Source organism: Penaeus vannamei, chromosome 11 (assembly GCF_042767895.1).
Source record: "Penaeus vannamei isolate JL-2024 chromosome 11, ASM4276789v1, whole genome shotgun sequence".
NCBI classification, from domain to species: Eukaryota; Metazoa; Arthropoda; class Malacostraca; order Decapoda; family Penaeidae; genus Penaeus; species Penaeus vannamei.
This window is the reverse complement of record NC_091559.1, coordinates 38710660-38733159: the sequence shown is the minus strand read 5'-3', so window position 1 is coordinate 38733159 and position 22500 is coordinate 38710660. Positions and strand designations below refer to the sequence as shown.

The 22500-nt window shown below is 41.0% G+C and overlaps 1 long non-coding RNA gene across 1 annotated transcript in view; it reads left to right on the top strand.

Moving 5' to 3' along the window:
* The window catches only part of LOC113821597 (uncharacterized), a 112540-nt gene that overhangs the window by 10364 nt on the left and 79676 nt on the right, over positions 1-22500 (top strand). Inside the window, exon 3 of the long non-coding RNA XR_011398843.1 lies at positions 21634-22295. This is a non-coding gene — a long non-coding RNA (uncharacterized lncRNA). The remainder of the gene's footprint in view (positions 1-21633; positions 22296-22500) is intronic.

The following is a 22500-nucleotide window of genomic DNA, read 5'->3' as shown; positions in this document are numbered from 1 at the left end:
GAGGAAGGGAAGTGAGGGAAAGAGACAGAGGGAGAGGAGAAAATGAAGGAAAGAAGGAGGAGGAGGGAGGAAAAGAGACAGAGGGAGAGGAGGAGGTGGAAAAGAGACAGACGGAGAAGGAAAGAGAAGGACGGGGGGAAAGAGACAGAGGGAAAGAAAGGGAGGAGGAGGAGGGAAAAGAGGGAGAGAGGAGGAGATGGAGAAAGGGAGGAGGAGGGAGGAAAGGAGACAGGGGGAGAGGAGGAGATGGAGAAAGGAGGAGGAGGAGGAAAGGAGACAGAGGGAGAGGAGTAGAAAGAAAGGAGGAGGAGGAGGAAAAGAGACAGAGGGAGAGGAGGAGGTGGAGAAAGGAAGGGGGAGGAGGAAAATAGACGGATGAAGAGATAAGAGGAAAAAGATGAAGGAGTAGCAGAAAATGAAGAAGGAAGGTGTGATGGAAGAAACAGTAAATGGAATGAAAAGAAAAAAATGAATAAAGGGAGGTAAAAGGAAGACGAATGGTAGATGAGAGAAGGAAGAAGAGAAAGAGAGAGAAAAGGAGAAAGAGGAGAGAGAGATGGAAAAAACAACAGAGGAGAATGGGGGAAATGAAGAGGAAGAGGGGAGGGAGACAGAAAGACGACGAAGAGAGGGAAGAGAGAAGAGGAGGAAGGAGAATAAGGTGAAAAAAAGGGTAAATGAAAGAAAGGAGAGGAGAGAGGTAAGTAGGAGAAAGAAAGAAGAGATTGTGAAAATGAGGAAGAAGTGACAAGGATAAGAGGGGAGAAGGAATGAGGAGAAGGTTGAATAATGGTGAACAAGAGGAAGAGGGAGAAGAGAAAGCTAATAAATGAGAAGAAAATGAAGAAGGAAATAGAAGTTAAAAGGGAGAAATGGAGAAAGAAAAAAAAAGAATAAAGAGGGGAGAGAGGGGAAATAAGATTACAAAATGGGACCTAAAGAAGAGGAGAAAGAGGGAGATAAGATAAACGGGTGAAAGGGATGAGTAGAAATAAAGAACGGAAAAAGGAAATTAAAACAAATGAATAGGAGACGAAAAGAGAATAGCAAAATGGGAGAAAGAAAGTAAGCATAAAAGAAAACGAGAAAAAAGAGACAGAAAATGGGGAAATAAGAAGAAAGTTATGACAGAAAACGTGGAAAGAGAGACAGATGGCATAGAGGGAGGAAAGAGGGGAATAAAAGAAAATATGAGAGAAAAGAAAAAGTTAAAAGAACGGGTAAGGCGAAATGAAGAGATAAACGCGAGAAAATGAAGCAAAAGATAAAAAAGATATCTAATCTAGATAGATAGATATAGAATAGAAGAAAGGCGAATTGTCAGAATTGAAAACAACACAACGAATAAAGGGAACGGTAACAGAGTAATGGAAAGAGACATGAAAGAAGAGAATAAAAGGAGATAGGATGAAGAAAGATAAAAAAGGCAAATAAAAAAAAATAAAAAAATAAACGGAGATAGGATGGAGAAAAAAATTAAAAAGGCAAATTAAGTAGGTAGATTCATGGATAAATGTTTAAAAAAAAATGAGAAATTTAACTGTATGGATGATTAAGCAAATGGGTGAATAGATTTAGTGTAGAAATTCCATGAAATGATGAATAGGATAATATGCGTTTGATTTTGACATACAAGAAAGAGGGAAAGAGATGGAAGGAGGGAGAGAGAGAGAGAGAGGAAGGGAGAGAGAGAGAAGGAGGGAGGGAGAGAGAGAGAGAAGGAGGGAGAGAGAGAAGAAGGAGGAGAGAGAGAAGGAGGGAGGGAGAGAGAGAGAAGAGAGGGAGAGAGAGGGAGGGAGGGAAATAGAGACAGATAAGCACATATAGACAGCCATTCAGACAGACAGACACAAGGGAAAATGATGGATTTTTTCTCTTCCCTTCTTCCTGTCTCTTCAAATTATTCCTTCTCTTCCCTCTCTTTTCTCCAATCTCGCTTTTCTCTTCTCTCTTTTCTCCTTTCGTCTTTCTCTCTCTCTCTCTCTCTCTCTCTCTCTCTCTCTCTCTCTCTCTCTCTCTCTCTCTCTCTCTCTCTCTCTCTCTCTCCCTCCCTCCTCTCTCTCTCTTTCTCAGCCTCCCGTCTTTTTGTTTCGACAACGAAGAAGGAAGAGGCATAAAATGTGATAACTAAGGTGGATGGGGCGGTCCGATGGAGATTGTTCATGTTATCTTATTTATTGTTATTGTTATAATGATTATTGTCTCTACCACTGTTATAACTTGTTGTATTATTGTTGTTGTTATTATTGCTGTTATTGGTATTAATGATTTTTGTTATTATTGTTACTATTATCATGAGCATTAGTATTATTGCTATTGCTATTATTATCATTGTTGTTATTATTATCATCATGTTTTTTTAAGATCATTATTATTGTTATTGTTATTGTTATTATCATCAATATTATTATTATTAACATTAGTACCATCATCGCCACCATCATTAGTAGTAGTAGCAGTAGTAGTAATAGTAGTGATAGTAGTAGTAGTCGTAGCAGTAGTAGAAGTAGCAGCAGCAGCAGTAGTAGTAGTAGTAGTAGTAGTAGTAGTAGTAATAGTAGTAGTAGTAGTAGTAGTCGTAGTCGTAGCAGCAGTAGTAATAGCAACTTCAGCATTACTAGTAACAGTAATAGTAATCCTACAAATACAGTATAGTAGAGGCACGAGCATTGTTCCTTAAGAATCAATATTACTCTGATTCCGCCGCGCATTCGCCCTTCCCGGCCCTCTGTTGCGAGCGTGCAAGTATCCGATTGCATCTTGCCCGCCGGTCGCTTTGAGGACTCGGTTGGCCCGTGGCTGCGATTGCGAAATAACGACCTTTTATGAACCTCTGCTTGCTTGGGAGAGGAAGGGGGGGAAGAGGGAGTGGTTGGTGGGGGTTGGTGGGGAGTTGGGTGGAGGGTTGGTGGGGGTTGGTGGGAGTTGTGCGGGGTTGGTGGTGTAGTGGGGGTTGGTGGAGTTGTGGGGGTTGGTGGTGTGGTGGAGGTTGGTGGTGTGGTGGGGGTTTGTGGGGGTTGGTGGTATTGTGGGGGTTGGTGGAGTGGTGGGGGTTGGGTGGTGTGTGGTGGAGTGTTGGTGGAGTTGTGGAGGTTCGTGTGGAGTGTTAGAGTGGTGGATTTGGTGGAGTTGTGGAGGTTGTGGTGGTGTGGTGGAGGGAAGTTGGTGGAGTGATGGAGGGGCATTGATGGTGTGGTGGAGGAGGTTGGTGGGAGTGGTGGGAGGTTGGTGGAGGTTGGTGGAGTGGTGGAGGTTGTGGAGTGGTGGAGGATGGTGGTGTGGTGGAGATTGGTGGATTTGGTGGAGTTGTGGGGGTTGGTGGAGTGATGGAGGTTGGTGGAGTTTGATGGAGTGGTGGAGTTTGATGGAGTGGTAGTGGTTGATGGAATGCTATTGTGGTAGAGTTTGATGGATTTATGGAGATTAGTGAAGTTTGATGGAGTGATGAAGGTTGATGGAGTGTTAGAGTGGTGGAGATTGGTGGAATGGTGGAGTTTGATGTTGTTTTGTTGAGGTTGAGGGAGAGGTTGAAAGTTTGTCTTGATGTTGGTGTTTTTATATTTTGTTTTATTTAGATTTTTTTAATTATCTTATTTATTTATTCATTTACTTATGGTGCGGGATTTTTATGACCATAGAGTAAGATTTTTTTTTTTTTTTGTGGAATAGAGTGAAAATTTCGTACGAAAATAGGCAGAGAAGGAATTTTATATATATATATATATATATATATATATATATATATATATATATATATATATATATATATATATATATATAGAGAGAGAGAGAGAGAGAGAGAGAGAGAGAGAGGGAGAGAGAGAGAGAGAGAGAGAAAGAAAGAAAAAAAGAAAGAAAGAAAGAAAGAAAGAGAGAGAGTGTGTGTGTGTGTCTATTAATATCAAGATGATTAGATCAGAACAAGAAAGAGATTGATTAGATACTGAATGATAAAAAAAATATCTAATGAAGGATAAAGAAGATTTTTATGTCTTATATAAGTCTCAGAGAGAAAGAGAGAGAGAGAGAGGGAGAGAGAGAGAGAGAGAGAGAGAGAGAGAGAGAGAGAGAGAGAGAGAGAGAGAGAGAGAGAGAGAGAGAGAGAGAGAGAGAGAGAGATAACAAACGGGGAGAAGAGATAGATGAAGAGAAAGAGTAAGAAAAAATAAGTGAAAAATAAAAACCCAATATCGCTAACTAAAAAGGGGGAAAGAGAAGAAAGAAAGAAAGGGTAAGAATAGATAGAAAGAAAAGATAAAAAAGAGAAAGGAAAAAAAATATGGGCGGGGGCAACAAGTGGAGGGGAGGGGGAGGGGGCGGAAAGGAAGATGGATACGGGGATAGAAGGCGATAGATACGGCAGACGTGGAGAATTGCTGGGGTGCTGAGTCTCTTCTTCTCTTTCTCCTTCTCTCCGCTTTCTTCTCTTTTCTCTCCTCTATTCTTCGATTTTCTTCTCTTCTCTTCCTTTCTTTTTCTTCCTTTTCTTCTTCTTCTTGTCTTCTCTTCTTCTTCTTCTTCTTCGTCTTCTTCTTCTCCTCTTCTCTCCTCCTCTCCTCTCCTCTCTCTCCTCACCTCTCTCTCCTCTCCACTCTCTCCTCTCCTCTCTCTCCTCTCCTCTCTCTCCTCTCTCTCCTCTCTCTCTCTCTCTCTCTCTCTCTCTCTCTCTCTCTCCCCCACTAACATCATTTCTGTTTTTTACTGATATGATTGATTGCTATTTTTAGTTGACCATAACATGTCGCTCTCTGCACACACACACACACACACACACACACACACACACACACACACACACACACACACACACACACACACACACACACACACACACACACACACACACACACACATGCACATAAAAGATTTTTTACAAATATCTATCTATCATACTTACACATTTATTTTTGTGCAAATGCATTACGTAAGATTTGCGTGTCGGAGCAACTGACAAAAAAAAATCCGTTGCATAACTATAATCAGTTGACACAGCCAGAAAATATGGCAACATTGTGTCTTGATGCCAACTTGGGGTCGCAGAAATTCTCGTCATGAAAGGTAAAAAGATGAAGAATGAAGGTTGGGAGGATGGGGGGAGAGGGAGGGAGGGATGGGGGTTGGGAGGGGAGTTAGGAGTGGGGTGGGAGGGGGGAAAAGGGATAGGAGGGGAGGGGAGGGGAGGAAGGAGGGAGAGAAGACATTGCTGACTCCAGCTCCTCTCTTTCTCTCTTTCTCTCTCTCTCTCTCTCTCTCTCTCTCTCTCTCTCTCTCTCTCTCTCTCTCTCTCTCTCTCTCTCTCTCTCTCTCTCTCTCTCTCTCTCTCTCCTTTTACCCCCCTCTCCGCTCCTTTGATGCGGGATGTGCACTGACCTGTGTTGCGTCCCCACTCTTTTTATTATTTTTTTTTTCTCTCTCTCTCTCTTTCATATTCTTTCTTGTATTTCTTTTTTTTTTCTCTCTCTCTATGACTCATCCGTTTCTTGACTAATTCCTGTACTTAGATCATCGTTAATGAAGGGGGTGAGGGAGAGAATAATTATAGGGTATAATTATGTATAGTTGCATATAAGATTGCAAGGGGGAGAGGGGAGGGGGGACGAAGGAGAATAAGGGGAAGGGGAAGGATTGGAGGGAAGAGGGAGTAGGGGGAAGAGGGGGGTGCGAAGAAGAATAAGAGGAAGGATTGGAGGGAAGAGGGAGCAGGGAAAGGAGGAAAGGAGGGAGAGAGGGGAAGGAAAGGAAAGGAGAGAGAGAGGAAGGAAGAGGGGAAAGGAGAAGAAGGGAGGGAGGAGGGATGAAGAGATAGAGAGAAGTGGAAAGAGGGAAGGAGAGAAGAGGAATGAATGGATAAGAAAAAGAGAGCAAATAAAAAGGAATTTAAAGAGAAGGAAGAAGGAAGGAAGAAAGAAAAAAAGAAAAAGGAAGAGAAACAGAAAGGAGAAAGAAAAAACTAACACATCATGGAAACGAAAAAGACAAGAGGAAATAGAGTAAACAGAAGGAAATAAAGAAAAAAGAGAAGAAGAATTTGAAAAAAATAGAAAAAAGAGAAGAAAAAAGAAGGAAGGGAGATAGTTAAGAATCTATTGGCGCTACAAGTCAATAGGTGTTGCAAATCAGTGTTATTTGCAAGGTAAATGGCCTTACTAGAAGGGGTAGGCTGTGGAGATTCTTGCTGCAATTAATGGCTATTGGTGATTAGCTTATTAAAGGGTATTTGCTGGCCCCCGGGGGGATGGGGGAGGGGTGGAGGAGGGAGGGGTAATGGGGGAGTAGAGGAAAAGGGGGAAGGAAGGAGGAAGGAGAAAAAGAAAGGAAATAGGAGAAAAAAGAGTGAGATGGAGGACAGAAAGAGAGACCAACAGACAGGGCGACACACACACAGAAATAGACAAAGAGAGTGTGCTCAGAGTTCAAACACAAACGAGAAACAGATAGAGAGAAGACGAAAAAAGTATATATATATATATATATATATATATATATATATATATATATATATATATATATATATATATATATATATCAATAATCTCCCAACAGAAATTTCTCTCCTAATGAAACCATTGAACGGAAACTTTTCAAAAGATTAATTGATGTTATTTTTCGTTCTTCGTCACCGATGGAATAAAAAAAAATACCCCCACCTGTTCACAAATGAGTTCTCTCGGGGAATAACACTATTTATGAACTTGATTGAACGGCTTCTGACTTGAATGTGGTTGATCTCAAGTTTCTCATGTTTGATCTCAAGTATATATATATATATATATATATATATATATATATATATATATATATATATAGAGAGAGAGAGAGAGAGAGAGAGAGAGAGAGAGAGAGAGAGAGAGAGAGAGAGAGAGAGAGAGATGAGAGATCATTATCGTTAAAGTTATCACCACCACTACCATCTTCGTCAACACCACAACCTTTTCGTTTTAGTCATCGCCACCATCATCATTTCTAACATCCTCGCCAGCATCACCACCACGAACACCACCACCACCATCACCACCACTACCATCATCACCAGATCACCACCACCATCATCACCACCACCACCACCACCAGATCATCACCTTCATCACCACCAACACCACCACCATCACATCACCACCACCATCACATCACCACCACCACCACTAGATCATCACCACCACCAGATCATCACAACCCCTTTTATTTACGCGAAAAAAACAAAGGAGCGGATCCACGCTCGACACAGCATTTCTGGTCCGCGAGCGGCGAAGATTAAGAAGGAAGGAGGGTCTGTCTGGAAAGCGAGGGAGAGAGAAAAGAACATGATATATTTATAATCTTCGTTGGTTCTGAGACACACCGGAAGGCGGGATGGGGGGGCGGGGGCGGGGACGGGGGGGGTGGAATTATCTGTGGGAGGTGTAAAATCAATCACGGGAGTTGGTATTTGGGTATGTACATACGCATACGCACACGTAAACGCATACGCACACACACACACACTCTCTCTCTCTCTCTCTCTCTCTCTCTCTCTCTCTCTCTCTCTCTCTCTCTCTCTCTCTCTCTCTCTCTCTCTCTCTCTCTCTCTTCTCACTCACTCATACACACACACACACACACACACACACACACACACACACACACACACACACACACACACACACACACACACACACACACACACACACACATATTCCTAAGCTGTGAAAAAATCATGTTAATTTTTCTTCATTTTTCTATCCCCTTTTCCACTTCTATTATTTTTCTTTTCCTTTTTTTTTGTCCTTTGCTGTGGGAAATGAGATACAAAACTCTTATTATTCCGATGTTATTTGTTGTTTTTGTGTGTTTTTGTTGCTATTTTTTCTACTTTATTGTTGACTTTACTTTTTGTCTATTTTCCCCCATTCGGTATATATATATTTTTATTATTATTATTATTATTTTATTGTTTTTTTCTACTTTATTGTTGTTTATTTTTTGTCTATTTTTCCTCCTTCGGTATATTTGTTTATTATTATTATTATTATTATTATTATTATTATTATTATTATTTTATTGTGTTTTTCTACTTTATTCTCGAGTTTACTTTTTGTCTATTTTTCCTCCTTCGGTATATTTGTTGTTTTTATTATTATTCTTTGTATAGATCTAATTTGTTTTTTTTTTTATTATTATTGTTCTTTGTACAGATCTGCCTCGTTCATTCACTTGCTTGCTTCCTCCACAACTTGCGTGCATCAGCGTGCATCTGCCTGAGTGCAATCTACTTAGCGCTCCTCAGTCTTAACCGCTAGATGTTAAAATAGACAAATATATGAATAAAACGACGATAAAACTCTCTCTGTAATTAAAACCTGCTCCTCAAGCAAGCTGCGGGAGGCCGACCTTTCCCTGCTTCGGTTTGTGTGCTTGGGCGTCAGCTGTTGGTCCGGCCGAGGGAGGAGGAAGAGGGAGCGAGAGAGGGAGAGATGGGAGGAAGGGTGGGGAAGAGAGAAGGGGAATTAGAGAAAGAGAGAAGGGGAATTAGGAAATGCAGATGTATATGTATTTTTTTTTTTTTTCTGACAATTTTTTTTCTCTCTCTCTCTCTCTCTCTCTCTCTCTCTCTCTCTCTCTCTCTCTCTCTCTCTCTCTCTCTCTCTCTCTCTCTCTCTCTCTCACTCTCTCTCCTCCCCTGTTCTCTCTCTCTCTCTCTCTCTCTCTCTCTCTCTCTCTCTCTCTCTCTCTCTCTCTCTCTCTCTCTCTCTCTCTCTCTTTCTCTTTCTGTGTCTCTCCTCCCCCCCTCCCTCTCTCTCTCTCCCTCTCCCTCCCTCCCTCCCTCCCCCCCCCTCCCCCTCTCCCTCTCTCTCTCTCTCTCTCTCTCTCTCTCTCTCTCTCTCTCTCTCTCTCTCTCTCTCTCTCTCTCTCTCTCTCTCTCTCTCCCTCCTTCCCTCCCTCTCCCTCCCTCCCTCCCTCCCTCTCTCTCTCCCTCCTTCCCTCCCTCCCTCCCTCCCTCTCTCTCTCTCTCTCTCTCTCTCTCTCTCTCTCTCTCTCTTCTTTCTCTCTCTCTCTCTCTCTCTCTCTCTCTCTCTCTCTCTCTCTCTCTCTCTCTCTCTCTCTCTCTCTCTCCCTCTCTCTCTCCCTCTCCCTCTCCCTCTCCCTCCCTCTCCCTCCCTCCCTCCCTCTCTCTCCCTCCTTCCCCTTCCCCTCCCTCCCTCTCCCTCTTCCTCTCCCTCTCTCTCTCTCTTCCCTTATTCCGCCATCTCAAAAACTGGTCGACAAAACGTTGCAGTTCGTTGCACGGTAGTTCCCGTATATTGGCTTTGCGTTGATGCAATATTGCTTCGGTAGTTGATGTTCCCTCACTCGTTTGTCTTCAAAACATCATTCGTAGGGAAGGCGTGCGTGTGTCTGTGTGTCTGTGTGTATGTGTGTATGTGTGCGCGTGTGTGTGTAAATTATATATATATAATTATAATTAAAAAAATGTTAGTGTGTGTGTGTGTGTGTGTGTGTGTGTGTGTGTGTGTGTGTGTGTGTGTGTGTGTGTGTGTGTGTGTGTGTGTGTTAACTTGCACGCAACACACACATAGATAAAGAAACATTCATGTGTGTGTGTGCACGTATATGTATGTATATGTATATATATTTATACATATACATAGACAGACAGATAGCATTCATATCAATAAAAAGAAAAGGAATAGAAAAGATATTAACAAGTGATGATTAAATCTACGACTAGAAATAGGCTTATTCGCTTATCAATAAACCTAAGTGCATAGCAAAACGAAAAAGAAAAAAAATATATATATATATATTTCTTATTGTAGCTTATTATTATTCACCTTTTTATTATATTTCACTTTTTTCTTCTTCTTTTTTCTTTTTCTTTTCTTTCCTTTTTTAGTTTCATATTTCTTTTTTCTTTCTTTCTTTCTTTCTTTCTTTCTTTTTTATTTTCATTTTTTTCTTTCTTTTTTAGTTTCATTTTCTTTTTTTTTGTTTCATATTTCTTCTTTTTTGTTTCTTTTTTTAGTTTCATTTTTTTCTTCTTTCTCTTTTTTTTTCTTTTAGTTTCACATTTCTTTTTATCTTTTTTCTTTCTTTCTTTTTTTAATTTCACATTTCCTTCTTCCTTTTTCTTTTCCTTCTTTTATTAGTTTCACATTCCCACCATTATTAAGCAACACCCATAGCCAATACTCCAAGAAAAATAACCCAAGTTCACCAAAAAAAAATGTTGCATGTGTAGATATAGTGTATGTATCTGCATAATGATGATTCATCGACTACAGACTTCAGTGTAATGTTGATTACTCTGCCGGCTGTTGCAAAAGCGGCTGATCAACTGCAAGGACGTTGCAAGGAGAGAACGCCGTGAAAAGCCGGAGGGAAGTTGGTCGTGGGGGATTTTGTTTCTTTGTTTTTTCTTTGTTTATGTTCGTTTGTTTATTTGTTTTATTTATTTATTCTTATTTTTTATTTTTTTGTTTTTTCCTTGTTTATGTTTGTTTATTTATTTATTTATCTATTAACATTTTTATTTTTAATTTTTATTTATTTATTTACTTATGTTTTATTTTTTATTTTATTTTTTTTATTTTTTATTTTTTTATTATTATTTTTTTTTTTTTTTTTTTTTTTTTTTTTTGAGGGGGTGATGGGTAGTGTTTTTTTCCTTTTTTTCGTCGTTTATTTATTTACATACTTATTCATTTTTGTGTCTTGTATCTTGTTTATTTTTGAGGGGTATCTTGTCATGATGAATTACGTTTGATTTTTATTTGATTATGTTGTTTATCTTTGGGTTACCCTTGAGTATATTTATGTAATTTATTTCCTTTTATTTGATATATAATTTTTTTTTTCGCTTGTTTGTTTGGGTCAGGAACAGAGAGACAGAGAGGAAGGAGAAGAAAACAGATAAAGAGAAAGGCAAGCAGAAAGAGAAAAGAGGAACGGAAACAGACCGATAGACACAGATAAAAACAAATGCCCCCCCCCCCCTCTTCCCCGCCCGAAAAAAAAAACAGATAACAGATGATGAATAGATGAAATTTGATAATGATCATGATAATGGTAGTAATGGTAATTTGTGGTAAGACTGATTATGATAATGATAATAGTGGGTCCTAATGGTAATCTATGATAAGGAGGACAGTGATAACCATGATGATAATCAGAAAGATAAGAACAATAATGATAATAATAACAATAATAAGGATAATAACAATGGTTATGATGATAACAATAATGATGATAATAATGATGATAATAACAATTATGATAATAATAATGATCATGATAATAACAATAATGATAATAAAAATAATGATCGTGATAATGAAATAATGATGATAATAATGATCGTGATAATGACAATAATGATGACAATAATCATCATGATAATAACAATAATGATGATAATGATCATGATTATGATAATAGCAATAATGATAATGATGATAATAACAATAATGATAATGATCATGATAATAACAATAATAATGGTAATGGTAAAAAAGATCTTGATAAATAATAAATAAAGTCTTGATCTTGATTGCCGTGAATTCGTCCCAAGGTAAGTTCAAGGCTAAGATAGCAAGGGGCGGTTGGGGGAGGGGGAGGCCAAGAGGGGTCAGGGGAGTGGGTGGAGAAGGGGAAGGGGATGTGGGGAGGGGGAGGGGACAAAGAGAGGGAAAGGGTCGGTGGGCTGGAGGGGGGGGACAAGAGGGGGAAGAGGTCGGTGGGAGAAGTAGATGGGGATGGTGGGGAGAAGTTGGAGGAAGAAGGGGAGAGAGGGTCGCGGCGGGGGAGGGAGGAGCTAGTGGGGGAAGGGGTGTTGGAGGAAGTAGGGGAGGATGATAGGGAAAGATGGGGAAGAAGAGGGGGTGATGCTAGGTGGGGAAGAGGGGAATGGAGGAAGATGGGGAAGAGAAGGCGAATGACAAAGGTTGGGGAAGTGGGGAAGAGGAAGTCGGCGAACTGTTAGAACAGGAGGTGAGGGGATAAGGTGGGGAAGAGGAGGGGGTTGGGGGGGGTTAGACCAGGAAGGGGAGTGGTGGGGGGGGGGAGGGGGAAGAAGTTGCGTGTTTGAAGCATACACATCAGCACTGCAGTCTCAAGGGATTTTTTTTTTTTTTTTTTTTTTTTTCGTTTTGTTTGCAAATGTTTGATTGATACTTCTGTGGGGTTAGTTTCTTTAGATGTCTATTTTTTATTCTTTTATTTATTTTTCTTTCTTTTTCTTTTATCTCTCTTTGATGTCGGGTATTGGTGTTTTTTATGTTTTATTTATTTATTGTTAAGTATGAATTATTGTCGGTCTTTGAGTTATTTTTTGTTTTGTTTTGTTTTGTATTTTGTCTCTCTTTCTCGGTCTTCCTGCCTTCTTTTTCTTCTTTTTCTTCTCTCTCTCTCTTCCTCTCTCTCTCTCTCTCTCTCTCTCTCTCTCTCTCTCTCTCTCTCTCTCCCTCTCTCTCTCTCTCTCTCTCTCTCTCTAACTCACTTTCTCTCTTCCCTCTTCTCTCCTCTCTCCTATTCCTTCCTCTTCCCTTCCCCCCCCTTCTCCTCTCTCCCTCTCCCTCCCTCCCTTCTCCTCCCTCTTTCTCTCTACCTCTCCTTACATCTTTCTTCTCCCTATTTCTCATCTCCTCCCTTCATTCTCCTTCGCCTTCTCCCGCACATAATGAGTCGATTATTGTTTTCGAAAAAAAATAGAAAGAGAAGAACTTATGCGGGAAGAAAGAAAGACAAAAAGAATGAGAGAAAGAATGAATAAAAGAAAGAAAGAAAGAATCAGATAAAAGAGAGAGACAGAGAGAAGGGGAGAAGACAAGTAAGCATTTGTCCTCGTTGGGGAAGGGGAAGGGGGAGGTACTGAGGGAAGAGGGAAGGATCAGAAGAAAGGAAGAAGAGGAGAGAAGAGAAGAGGAAAGGTGGGAGTGGAAAGAGGGAATAAGAAGAGGGAGAGAGAGATGAGACGAGGGAGGGAGAGAAGAGGAAAGGTGGGAGTGGAAAGAGGGAATAAGAAGAGGGAGAGGCCCAGATGAGACGAGGGAGGGAGAGAAGATAACAAGGAGAAAGATAGGAAAGAGGAAGACGAGAAGGGCAGAAGGAAAGGAGACGGAAAGGTAATGCTAGAGAAGCAGAGAAGAGAAGAAAGGGGAAATAAAGAAAAGAGAAGAAGAAATAAAAAAAAGATGGGACAACACGAACAGGAGAAGAAGAAAAAAAATAAGAGAGAAGGAGAAGGAAAAGGGAATGGTGAGGGGGAGAGGGAGAGAGGGAGGGAAAGGGAGAGAGGGAGGGAGAAAGGAAGAGAGGGAGGGAGAGAGGGATAAGATAAAGGGAGAAGGGGGAGGGGGGTGCATCCCGTGGGCGGAGGTGGGAGGAGCAGCTGTTCATTCCCGAGTCGATCGTGGGCGGGCTTTGGGTGGGCTAAGGTGCTGAGGAATGCAAGAGGTTGCAGCAGCTGGTGTAGCGGGCGGGGAGGGAGGGGGTGGGAGTGGGAGGGGTGGGTAGGGAGAAGATAGGGGATAGGGAGGGGAGGGGGGGGAGGGTTTAGAGGGAGATGATAGGGGATAGGGAGGGAGGGTGGGTAGGTAAAGGGGAGGGTTTGGAGGGGTGGGGGTGGTAAGGGGAGGGTTTAGAGGGGTGGGGGTGGTATGGGAGGGTTTACAGGGGTGTGGGAGGTAAGGGGAGGGTTGAGGGGTGGGGGAAGGAGGGATGGAAGGGTGAGAGGGTTGGGGTAGGTAAGGGGGGAAGGAGAGGGGTTGGGGAGGTAAGGGGGAAGGAGAAAGGGGTGGGGGAGGTAAGGGTAAGAGGTAGAGAGGGGAGGAGGAGAGAGTGAGGTAGGGAAGGGGAAAGGGAAAAGAGATGAAGAATGGCAGAAATAGGACAGATGTTTCGTTAAGGAGGAATGCGTGAGGAGGAGGAGGAGGAGGAGGAGGAAGGGGAAGAAGAAAATAAAACGAGAAATGAGGAGAGGAAGTGTGGATAAAAAGAGGAATGGAAAGAAAAATATGAAAGGGCAGACACACACACACACACACACACACACACACACACACACACACACACACACACACACACACACACACACACACACACACACACACACACACACACACACCTTCCCTCCCCACACACACACCATCCCTCCCTCCCCACACATACCCTCCCTCCCCCCCACACTCACACCTCCCCTCCCCCCACCCCCACCCCACCCCCACACACACACGAGGATTCCAAAGTAAATTCCCAAGTGTATTTCCAGATCTTTCACGACCTGTCGAAACAAAACCTCGGAAGCCCGTGTATAAAATGGAAACCTCGAAACCTCGTGTAAATTTGTATCCTATTATTCTGATGGAAAATAATTGTTTCTCTCCCATAATGGCTCTTTATTTATTTTTTTTTTTTTTTTACGTAATCTATCTAGGTCATTTGTTAGCGCGTTTTGATAATAATAATATCGTTTTTTTTTGCGCGAGGCGAGTTATGGGGTGGGAGGGGGGGGAGGGGGTGTTCCTCTCTCTCTCTCTTTCTCTTTCTCTCTCTCTGCCTGTGTGTCTACTCTCTCTGTCTGTCTCTCTCTCTCTCTCTCTCTCTCTCTCTCTCTCTCTCTCTCTCTCTCTCTCTCTCTCTCTCTCTCTCTCTCTCTCTCTCTCTCTCTCTGCCTGTCTCTCTACTTTCTACTCTCTCTCTCTCTCTCTCCCTCTCCCTCTCCTTCTCACTCTTTCTTTCCCATTCTGTTTCTTTTACTTCTCTATTTTCTCTCTCTATCTCATTCCCTCTCCTACCATTTATGTTTGTTTGTCATATTATTTCATCATTTGTTAACAATATCCATGGTACAAAGTGCATTAGCAAATAAAAAAATAAAATAAAATAAAAATGTCAGATTTAAAACGATCTTATGTAATTTTGTATTTGCTAAAGATTACGAAAAAAAATGAAATGAAATTAAGGAAATTTTACGTCGAGTTTTTCTCTTTCGCATAATAAGAAAAATTACAGCATTGTAAACTAAAATAATTCGCGTTATTTCATTGTTTTCTGCATCAGCGTAAAATATGTTTATTGAAATTATTCTACCACGAGTGTTGGTCAAGTTATATCATTTTATAACTCTTGCCTGATAAGAGTTTTTTTATATGTTATATTATTTTTCTTTCTTTTCAATATCATTATTATTGATAGTATAATTATTGTTATTATTATTACTATCATTCTCTTTGCTTTTGTTGTTATTATGATGATGATTATTATTATAAATATTTTATGTTTATTATATTATTATCATTATTGTTATTATTATCATTGTTACTATAATTCTTATTAATATTGATGTTAGTATTATTACTATTATCATTATATTTTTTTTTATAAATTTATTAACATTATCATTATCATTATTTTATTATTATAATCAATTTATTATATTCATTATCATTTCATAATTATCATTATCATCGTTATTATCAGTACTAATAAAAGAGAATAGATGTAAAATGCTCAGAAAAAAATAATTACTCATAATGACATATTTAAAAATCCTTTAAGGTGCATTAAACTGAGAGCCATTTAACCGGAATATTAGATCTAATTCATCAAAAACAATTAAATCTGAATTTATTAGGTAATGCGTATACCTGCTTTTACCCCCTCCCCCCCTCCCCCCCTCCCCCTCTCCCTCCCCCTCTCCCTCCCCCATCCCCAACCCCCCGTCATTCTGCATTTCTCTTAAAGCTGCTTCACCGATTTCAGTTTTCCTATTCTTCCTTCCCCCACCTTTCTCCCCACCTGCCTTCCCCTTTTCTCCACCTTCGTCTACCTTTCTCCCCCACCTTTTTTCTCCATCTTTCCCCACCTTCGTCTACCTTCCCCCCCCCAGTCCCCCTCCAGTCTTGCTCCACCTTTCTCCACCTTTTTCACCTTTCTCCCCCTTCCTCCATCTTCCCCTTTGTACCCTGTTCCATCCTCACCCCATTGTTAATGTTATCCCCCCCACATAGCCTCCCCCTACACCACCTGCTGATATCCCTCACCCCCACCCCACCATTCCCTGTTACCCTCACCCCTCCCTCCCCTCCATTCACCGTCTCCTACTGCTAGTCATCCCACACTTCACCTGCTGTTACCCCCCTGCCTCCCCCATTCACCCCCTCCTCCTCCTGTCACTTCCATCCCCCTGTTGTTACTCCCCCCCCCCCTCCCTTCACCTATCTAATTCCCTGCCCCCTTTTTTGGGAGGAAAGGGAGGGGGGGTAGAAGGGGAAGGGGGGGAGGGTTGGTCCACGAAATATTGACCAATGACAATATTTATCTTTCAATTTTCACTCTCTTTCTGTTGATGTTAATTTACCCATTTATCATTATTAATTTTAATTCTGTATATTAAAAAAATATGGTTTTATGTGCATCTTTCTTCATCCTCCATTTTTTATATTTTTTATTAATGGAAATTATAATCGAGCTTATATTAATTACAAATACGATTTAGATTTTAGTCTTGAAAATGTGCCATACTTTATATAAATATATATATATATATATATATATATATATATATACATATATATATATACATATATATATATATATACATATATATATATATATATATATATATATATATATATATATATATATATCAAAATTTCACCTAATTCTACACGTTAGGTAATTTTTGATTAATCAATATTATTTGCATTGTTATAATTCGTGTATATTTAAGAAAATAAGTTGAAGTTAAATATTTGACTGTTGGAAGTTATGATTTATATTTTTCAATTTTATTTTGTCAATTCGATTCTTTGTTCATTTATTTATTATTATTATTACTATTATTATTATCATCATTGTTGTTATTATTATTATTATTGTTGTTATTATTATTATTATTGTTGTTATTATTATTGTTATTATTATCATTAGCATCATCATTATTATTATATATTTATAAATAAATTCAACCTTGTCATCTATTTCTTTACTGAAATTATGACCCGTTTATAAAAAAAAAAAAAAAAAAAAAAAATCCATATTCATACGTCATTCGTCTGTTCTTGGAAATTTCGTATTTTTTTTTTTCTTTCGTTTTTCACCTGTTTCTATTTTTTTCTTTGTCTCTCCTTCTTTCGGTCATTTTTATTCTTGTCTGTTTTTGGTGATTTGGTCTTCCGACATTTATTCTCTTCTTTATTTTTATTTTCTCTCTATTTTTTGTTATTTTATTTTATTTATTCCGTTTTTTTTCATTTCTCTATTTTAGGTTAAATTTTGAGTGTTTTCCTGTTTTTCTCTCTTTTTTTCTTTCTTTCTTGTTTTTTTTTCTGTCCCACCAATTTTAGGTAATATAGTATTCTTTTTATCTATTTTATCTGTTTATCTTTTTTCTGTTATTTAAAGATTTTTAATTCTAAATTTTTATTGGTGTTTTTCCCTCTCGAACAGTTTTTTTCGTTTGGTTTCGGTAATTTTCTCAAATTTTCTGCTAACCTTTTTCTTTTATATTTTTAGGTTGAATTCCAACTTTTTTTCATTTTTTAAGGTTAGATTCCAAGATTTTCTTCCAAATCCATTTTATCTGTTTTCTTCGAAGTAAAAAATAAATAAATAAATAGATAAAAATAAAAAATAAAAAAATCCTTTTTTTTTCTTTCTCTTTTTTCGAGGTTAGATTCGACCCTCTTTTATTTCTTCTTTATTTTTTATTCTTAACCCCCTTTTTTTTCTTTCCTTTTTTTTGAGGTTAGATTCGAACCCCAAACCCCCCTCCCCTCCCCCTCCTCCCCCCGCTCATTCCCCCCTTCTTTTATTTTTTTATTCTTACTCCCTTTTTTTCTTTCTTTCTTTCTCTTCTTATTATTCTTATTCTTTTTTTTTTTTTTTTTTTTTTTTTTGTTCTCCGTCTGTTCTCGGCAATTTGATGTTCTCTCTTATAGACGTTACGCGAGCATGCGCAGTTACGCACGCTTGAACGCACCGCCACTCATCGGTATGCTTGCGTGCGTGACTTGCCTGTTCTTGCCATTTCTCTCTGGGTTTTGTCTCTTTGTCTCGCTTTATTCTCTCTCTCCTTTTTATTTGCACTTGCTTCTGTTTATTTCCTTTTGGGGTTTTCTGGTTTCATCTGTCGAGCGCTGTTGAGTCGGAGGTTTTCTGTCTCTTTTGTCTCTCTGTTTTTTTATCTTTCGGTTTCTCTCTTTCTGCCTATCTTTCTTTTGCTGTATCTCTCTCTCTCTCTCTCTCTATCTATCTATCTACTTATATTTCTTTTGTTCTCTCTCTCTCTCTCTCTCTCTCTCTCTCTCTCTCTCTCTCTCTCTCTCTCTCTCTCTCTCTCTCTCTCTCTCTCTCTCTCTCTCTCCCTCTCCCTCTCCCTCTCTCTCTCTCCCTCTCCCTCCTTCCTCTCTCCCTCTCTGCCTCTCTCTCTCTCTCTCTCTCCCTCTCCCTCCCTCCCCTCCCTCCCTCACCTTCGTCTTCCATCTCCAAATTTCTTTATATTTCCACACCTCCTCCTCCTCCTCCTCCTTTTCCACAGTCTTTAATCTTCCTCTCTCGTCTCCCTGTCTTTCTCTCGCCATCTTTCTCGCGTCCCTCCCATCTCCTTGCTCCTCTGCACCCACTTATCTCAGTCTTCCTTCAAGAAAAGGGGCAAAGGACAGAAGGGGAAAGAAGGAGGAGAAATGATAAATATGGTGTGTCGCATGCACCAAGAATCTCCATTTCTGGGATTGTACATAATGGGTTGCTTCCCCCTTCCTCCCCTCCCCCCCTCCCTTCCCCTTAGCCTCTTTCTTCCCCTCCCTCTGTCCGTCTGTCCCCTACCTTGTCTTTCTCTTTATTCTTATTTCTCTTTCTCTTTTTGTCTCTGTTTCTCTCTCTCTGCTTTCTGTCTCTGTTTCTGTTTCTCTCTGTCTCTCTCTCTCTCTCCTCTCTCTCTCTCTTTCCTCCCTCCCTCCCCCCCTCCCTCCTTCCCTACCTCCTACTCTCCTATCTTCTACCCCCAATCCCCAGCCCCTTCATTATTCCCCCCCCCTTTCCTTCTTCCCTTCTTCTCTCCTTTTCTCTTCTCCTTTGCCTTATTCTCCCCATCCGCCTCCCATGCACCGTACGGAAAGGATCCATGCGCAGTTAGTGACTCTTCTTTTCCCTCTTCTTCCTCCGTTATTTACATCCCTTTCTTATTATCCACCCTCCTCTTGCACCCTCTCTATCCAACGAAAGTAAAAAGAGAATAAATACATACCATACAGAATGAATAAGAGAGAGAAAAAAGAGGAAAAGAAGAAGAAGCAACGCGGCGAGAACTCTGCCCCGCCAGAGCAGTGCGCAAGGCGATGCTCCTCTTGTTTTATCTTGTTTACATTTCGACCTCGGTTCCTGCAGCGCCCCCGACTCCTCCCCGACTCCTCCCCGACTTCCCGTTGTGATGCAGTCCGGGATCGTATATATATATGTATATACCCCCCTTCCTGCTCTCCTTTTCTTCGTTTCCTCTCCTCTTCCCCCTTTTGTGCACTGTTTTCTTGGGAGAATGTGGTCATTTTTGGAAGGAGGGAGAGAGGGGAAGAAGGTGGGTTTGTGTGGGCGTGTGGGTATGTGGGTGCGGGTGTGAGTGAGTGAGACATAAACAGAGCCACATGAAACAGACAGACAGTAAATAGCCTTAAATTAGTAGATATATACATATACGTCTCTAAGTATGTGTGTGCGCATGCGTGTGGATACGCGAGTTTCACCACGGACGTCGATGCCATAGCCGAATGCGAGGATCCGAACGCGGGCGAGTGGTATGATTCACAGGTGACGTCACTCCTTTGCGGCAGTGAGAAAAACAATAATAAAGAAAACACGTGGGTAGTGGTGATAAGACCCGACTTCCTGTGGTGTATAAGCTTTCTCGGCTGTGTGCAAATTCGGGGGGTCTGTTAAGTTTTAATCTCTCTTGTCTCTTGTTTCGTTCTCTTTCACTTTTTTTTTCTCTTTTCTCTTCTTTCTAGTTTCTCTATCTTTCTCTTTTCTCTCTTCTCTCTCTTCTCTTTTTTTTTCTCTCTCTCCCTCTCCCTCTCCCTCTCCCTCCCCCTCTCCCTCTCCCTCTCCTCCTCTCCCTCCTCCCTCCCCCTCCCTCCCCATTCCCTCCCTCCCCATTCCCTCCCTCCCTCCCCCCTCTATCCCTCCCATCCTCCTCCTCTCTCCTCCCTCCCCTCCCTCCCCATTCCCTCTCCCTTGCGGTCATATGTCAACTATCACTCCCTCCCTCGCTCTCTGTCCAGGGCGTTGGGAAGAGAGAGGGGCACGCGACGGGTGGGCTTCGAAGAGAGAGAAAGAAAGAGAGAGAAGAAAGAAAGAAAGAAAGAAAGAAAGAAATATAGAAAGAAAGAAAGAAAGAAAGAAAGAAAGAGTGAGAAAGAGTGAGAGAGGGAGAGAGAGAAGAAAGAAAGAAAGAGTGAGAGAGGGAGAGAGAGAAGAAAGAAAGAAAGAGTGAGAGAGAGAGAGAGATAAGAGATAAAGAAGAAAGAAAGAATGAGTGAGAGAGGGAGAGAGAAAAAAAAGAAAGAAAGAGTGAGAGAGAGAGAGAGAGAGAGAAGAAGAAAGAAAGAAAGAAAGAGTGAGAGAGGGAGAGAGAGAAGAAATAAAAAGAGAGAGAGAGAGAAATAGAAAGACAGACAGAAAGAGAGAAAGATACCAAGACGCAGACACACACACGAACATGGGGGAAAGAAAGAGGAACAAACGGACAGACAGACACAGACGGAAGACACACACAGCGTCCGTGGCTGAAGGATCGGGGCAAGAGGCTGCCATTCTGTGTACCTGCAATCTGTGTTGAGGATGTCATTGTCTGTTCTTATGGTCGGATTTCTTAGTTGTCAAGGGCCTGGTGTGTGTCTTAGGTTTTTTTATTATTATTATTGTACGTCTTCTCATCTCACGTCTCTCTGGTTTTCTTCTTCTTCTGTGTGTGTGTGTTTTTTTTATGTTGGTTTGTCTTTTTCTCTCTCTGTATGTTTCTCTCTTTTGCTCTCGCTCTCTGTCTGTCTGTCTGTCTCTGTCTGACTCTGTCTCTCTCTGCCTCTGCCCTGTCTCTCTCTCTCTCTCTCTCTCTCTCTCTCTCTCTCTCTCTCTCTCTCTCTCTCTCTCTCTCTCTCTCTCTCTCCATTATATTTCAACCTCCCCTCTCCCCTTCTCCTTCTTCCTTCTCCCTTTCTCCTTCCTACTCCCCTTCCCTTTCTTCTTTCTCCGTCTCTCCTCTCCCCTTCTTTATCCAGCGCTTCTACCATGGAGGTCAATCAAATCTTTTTCCTAGTATTCGAATCCCTTCTATTTATGGAGTTTCACTGCTTTTTGTCTCTGTGTGAATGGATAAAATGTTAGACTAGTGCTTACCCATTATTTACCCATTACCCATTACCCATTACCCATTGGAGTTAACTGATTTGTCTATTGCTGAAAATTATCTATGACCGTTATCCATTGTGATTTTAATCCATTTATTTATTATTCATCTTTACTTAATGGGAATTGTTATTATTGTCATTACTGTTATTGCTATTATTATTGTTGTTATTATTGTTGTTGGTATTATCATTATTATTATTTCTTTTTCTGATTTTATTATATTTAGTTTTCTTATTTTCTCTCTTTTCTGGATTGCAGATTGATGATGAAGAGGATGATGAAGATGAAGAAGAAGAAAGGGTGAAGGCCTTATCCCTTATCCCCCCTCCCCCACCCCTTGTTCAGAAATGAACTTCATGAAAATAACTGTCATAACCGACCGGGTGATTTCAAAAATCCTCCTGGAAAAAAAGTCGTTAACTGGATCGTTTCAAACTACCATTGTATAACCTAACGACCAACTAAAGGAAGAAAATGATAATCAACAGTTTGGTAGTTAGTTCTATTTCCTCCCATCTCCCTCTCTTTCCCCCTCCTTCCCCCTCCTCTTCCTCCCCCTTTGTTTCTCTCTCTCTCCCTCCCTCTTCCCTTTTTCTCTACCTCTTCTCCTCTTCTCTCCCTTCTTCATCCCCTCCTATCTTTTCCCACTCTCCCTTTTCTCCCTTCCCCTTTCTGATTCTTCCCTCCACCTTCCCCATACCCTATTCCTTCCCTCCTCCTTCTCCTTCCCTCCCCCTACTACCCACACCCACGCACCGCCCACCCCTGCACATCCCCCACGGCGTCACACCTGCGAGGGCGCCCACCTGTTCAAACACCGCTCAGCCCACGCCAGTACAGCGGCGAGTTCCTGGAGGCATGGGCGTCGGGCGTGGGCGTCGTCGGGATGTGGGCGGGCATGAGCAGCGCCTAATATGGAGGTGAGTTTACGCGGCTATGTTTGAGTTCTAAGCTTTGTCGGGTATGGTGGGGGCATGAGGGTATGATGGGGTAGGGGTGGGTATCTGGGAGTCCTGGAATAGGGGAAGCTGGGGGTAGGGTTAGAGGTGGGTATCGAGGGGCATGGTGGGGTAGGGTGGGTATCCGGGGGATTCCATTTTGGCAGACAGGGTAGGGGGTGGGTAT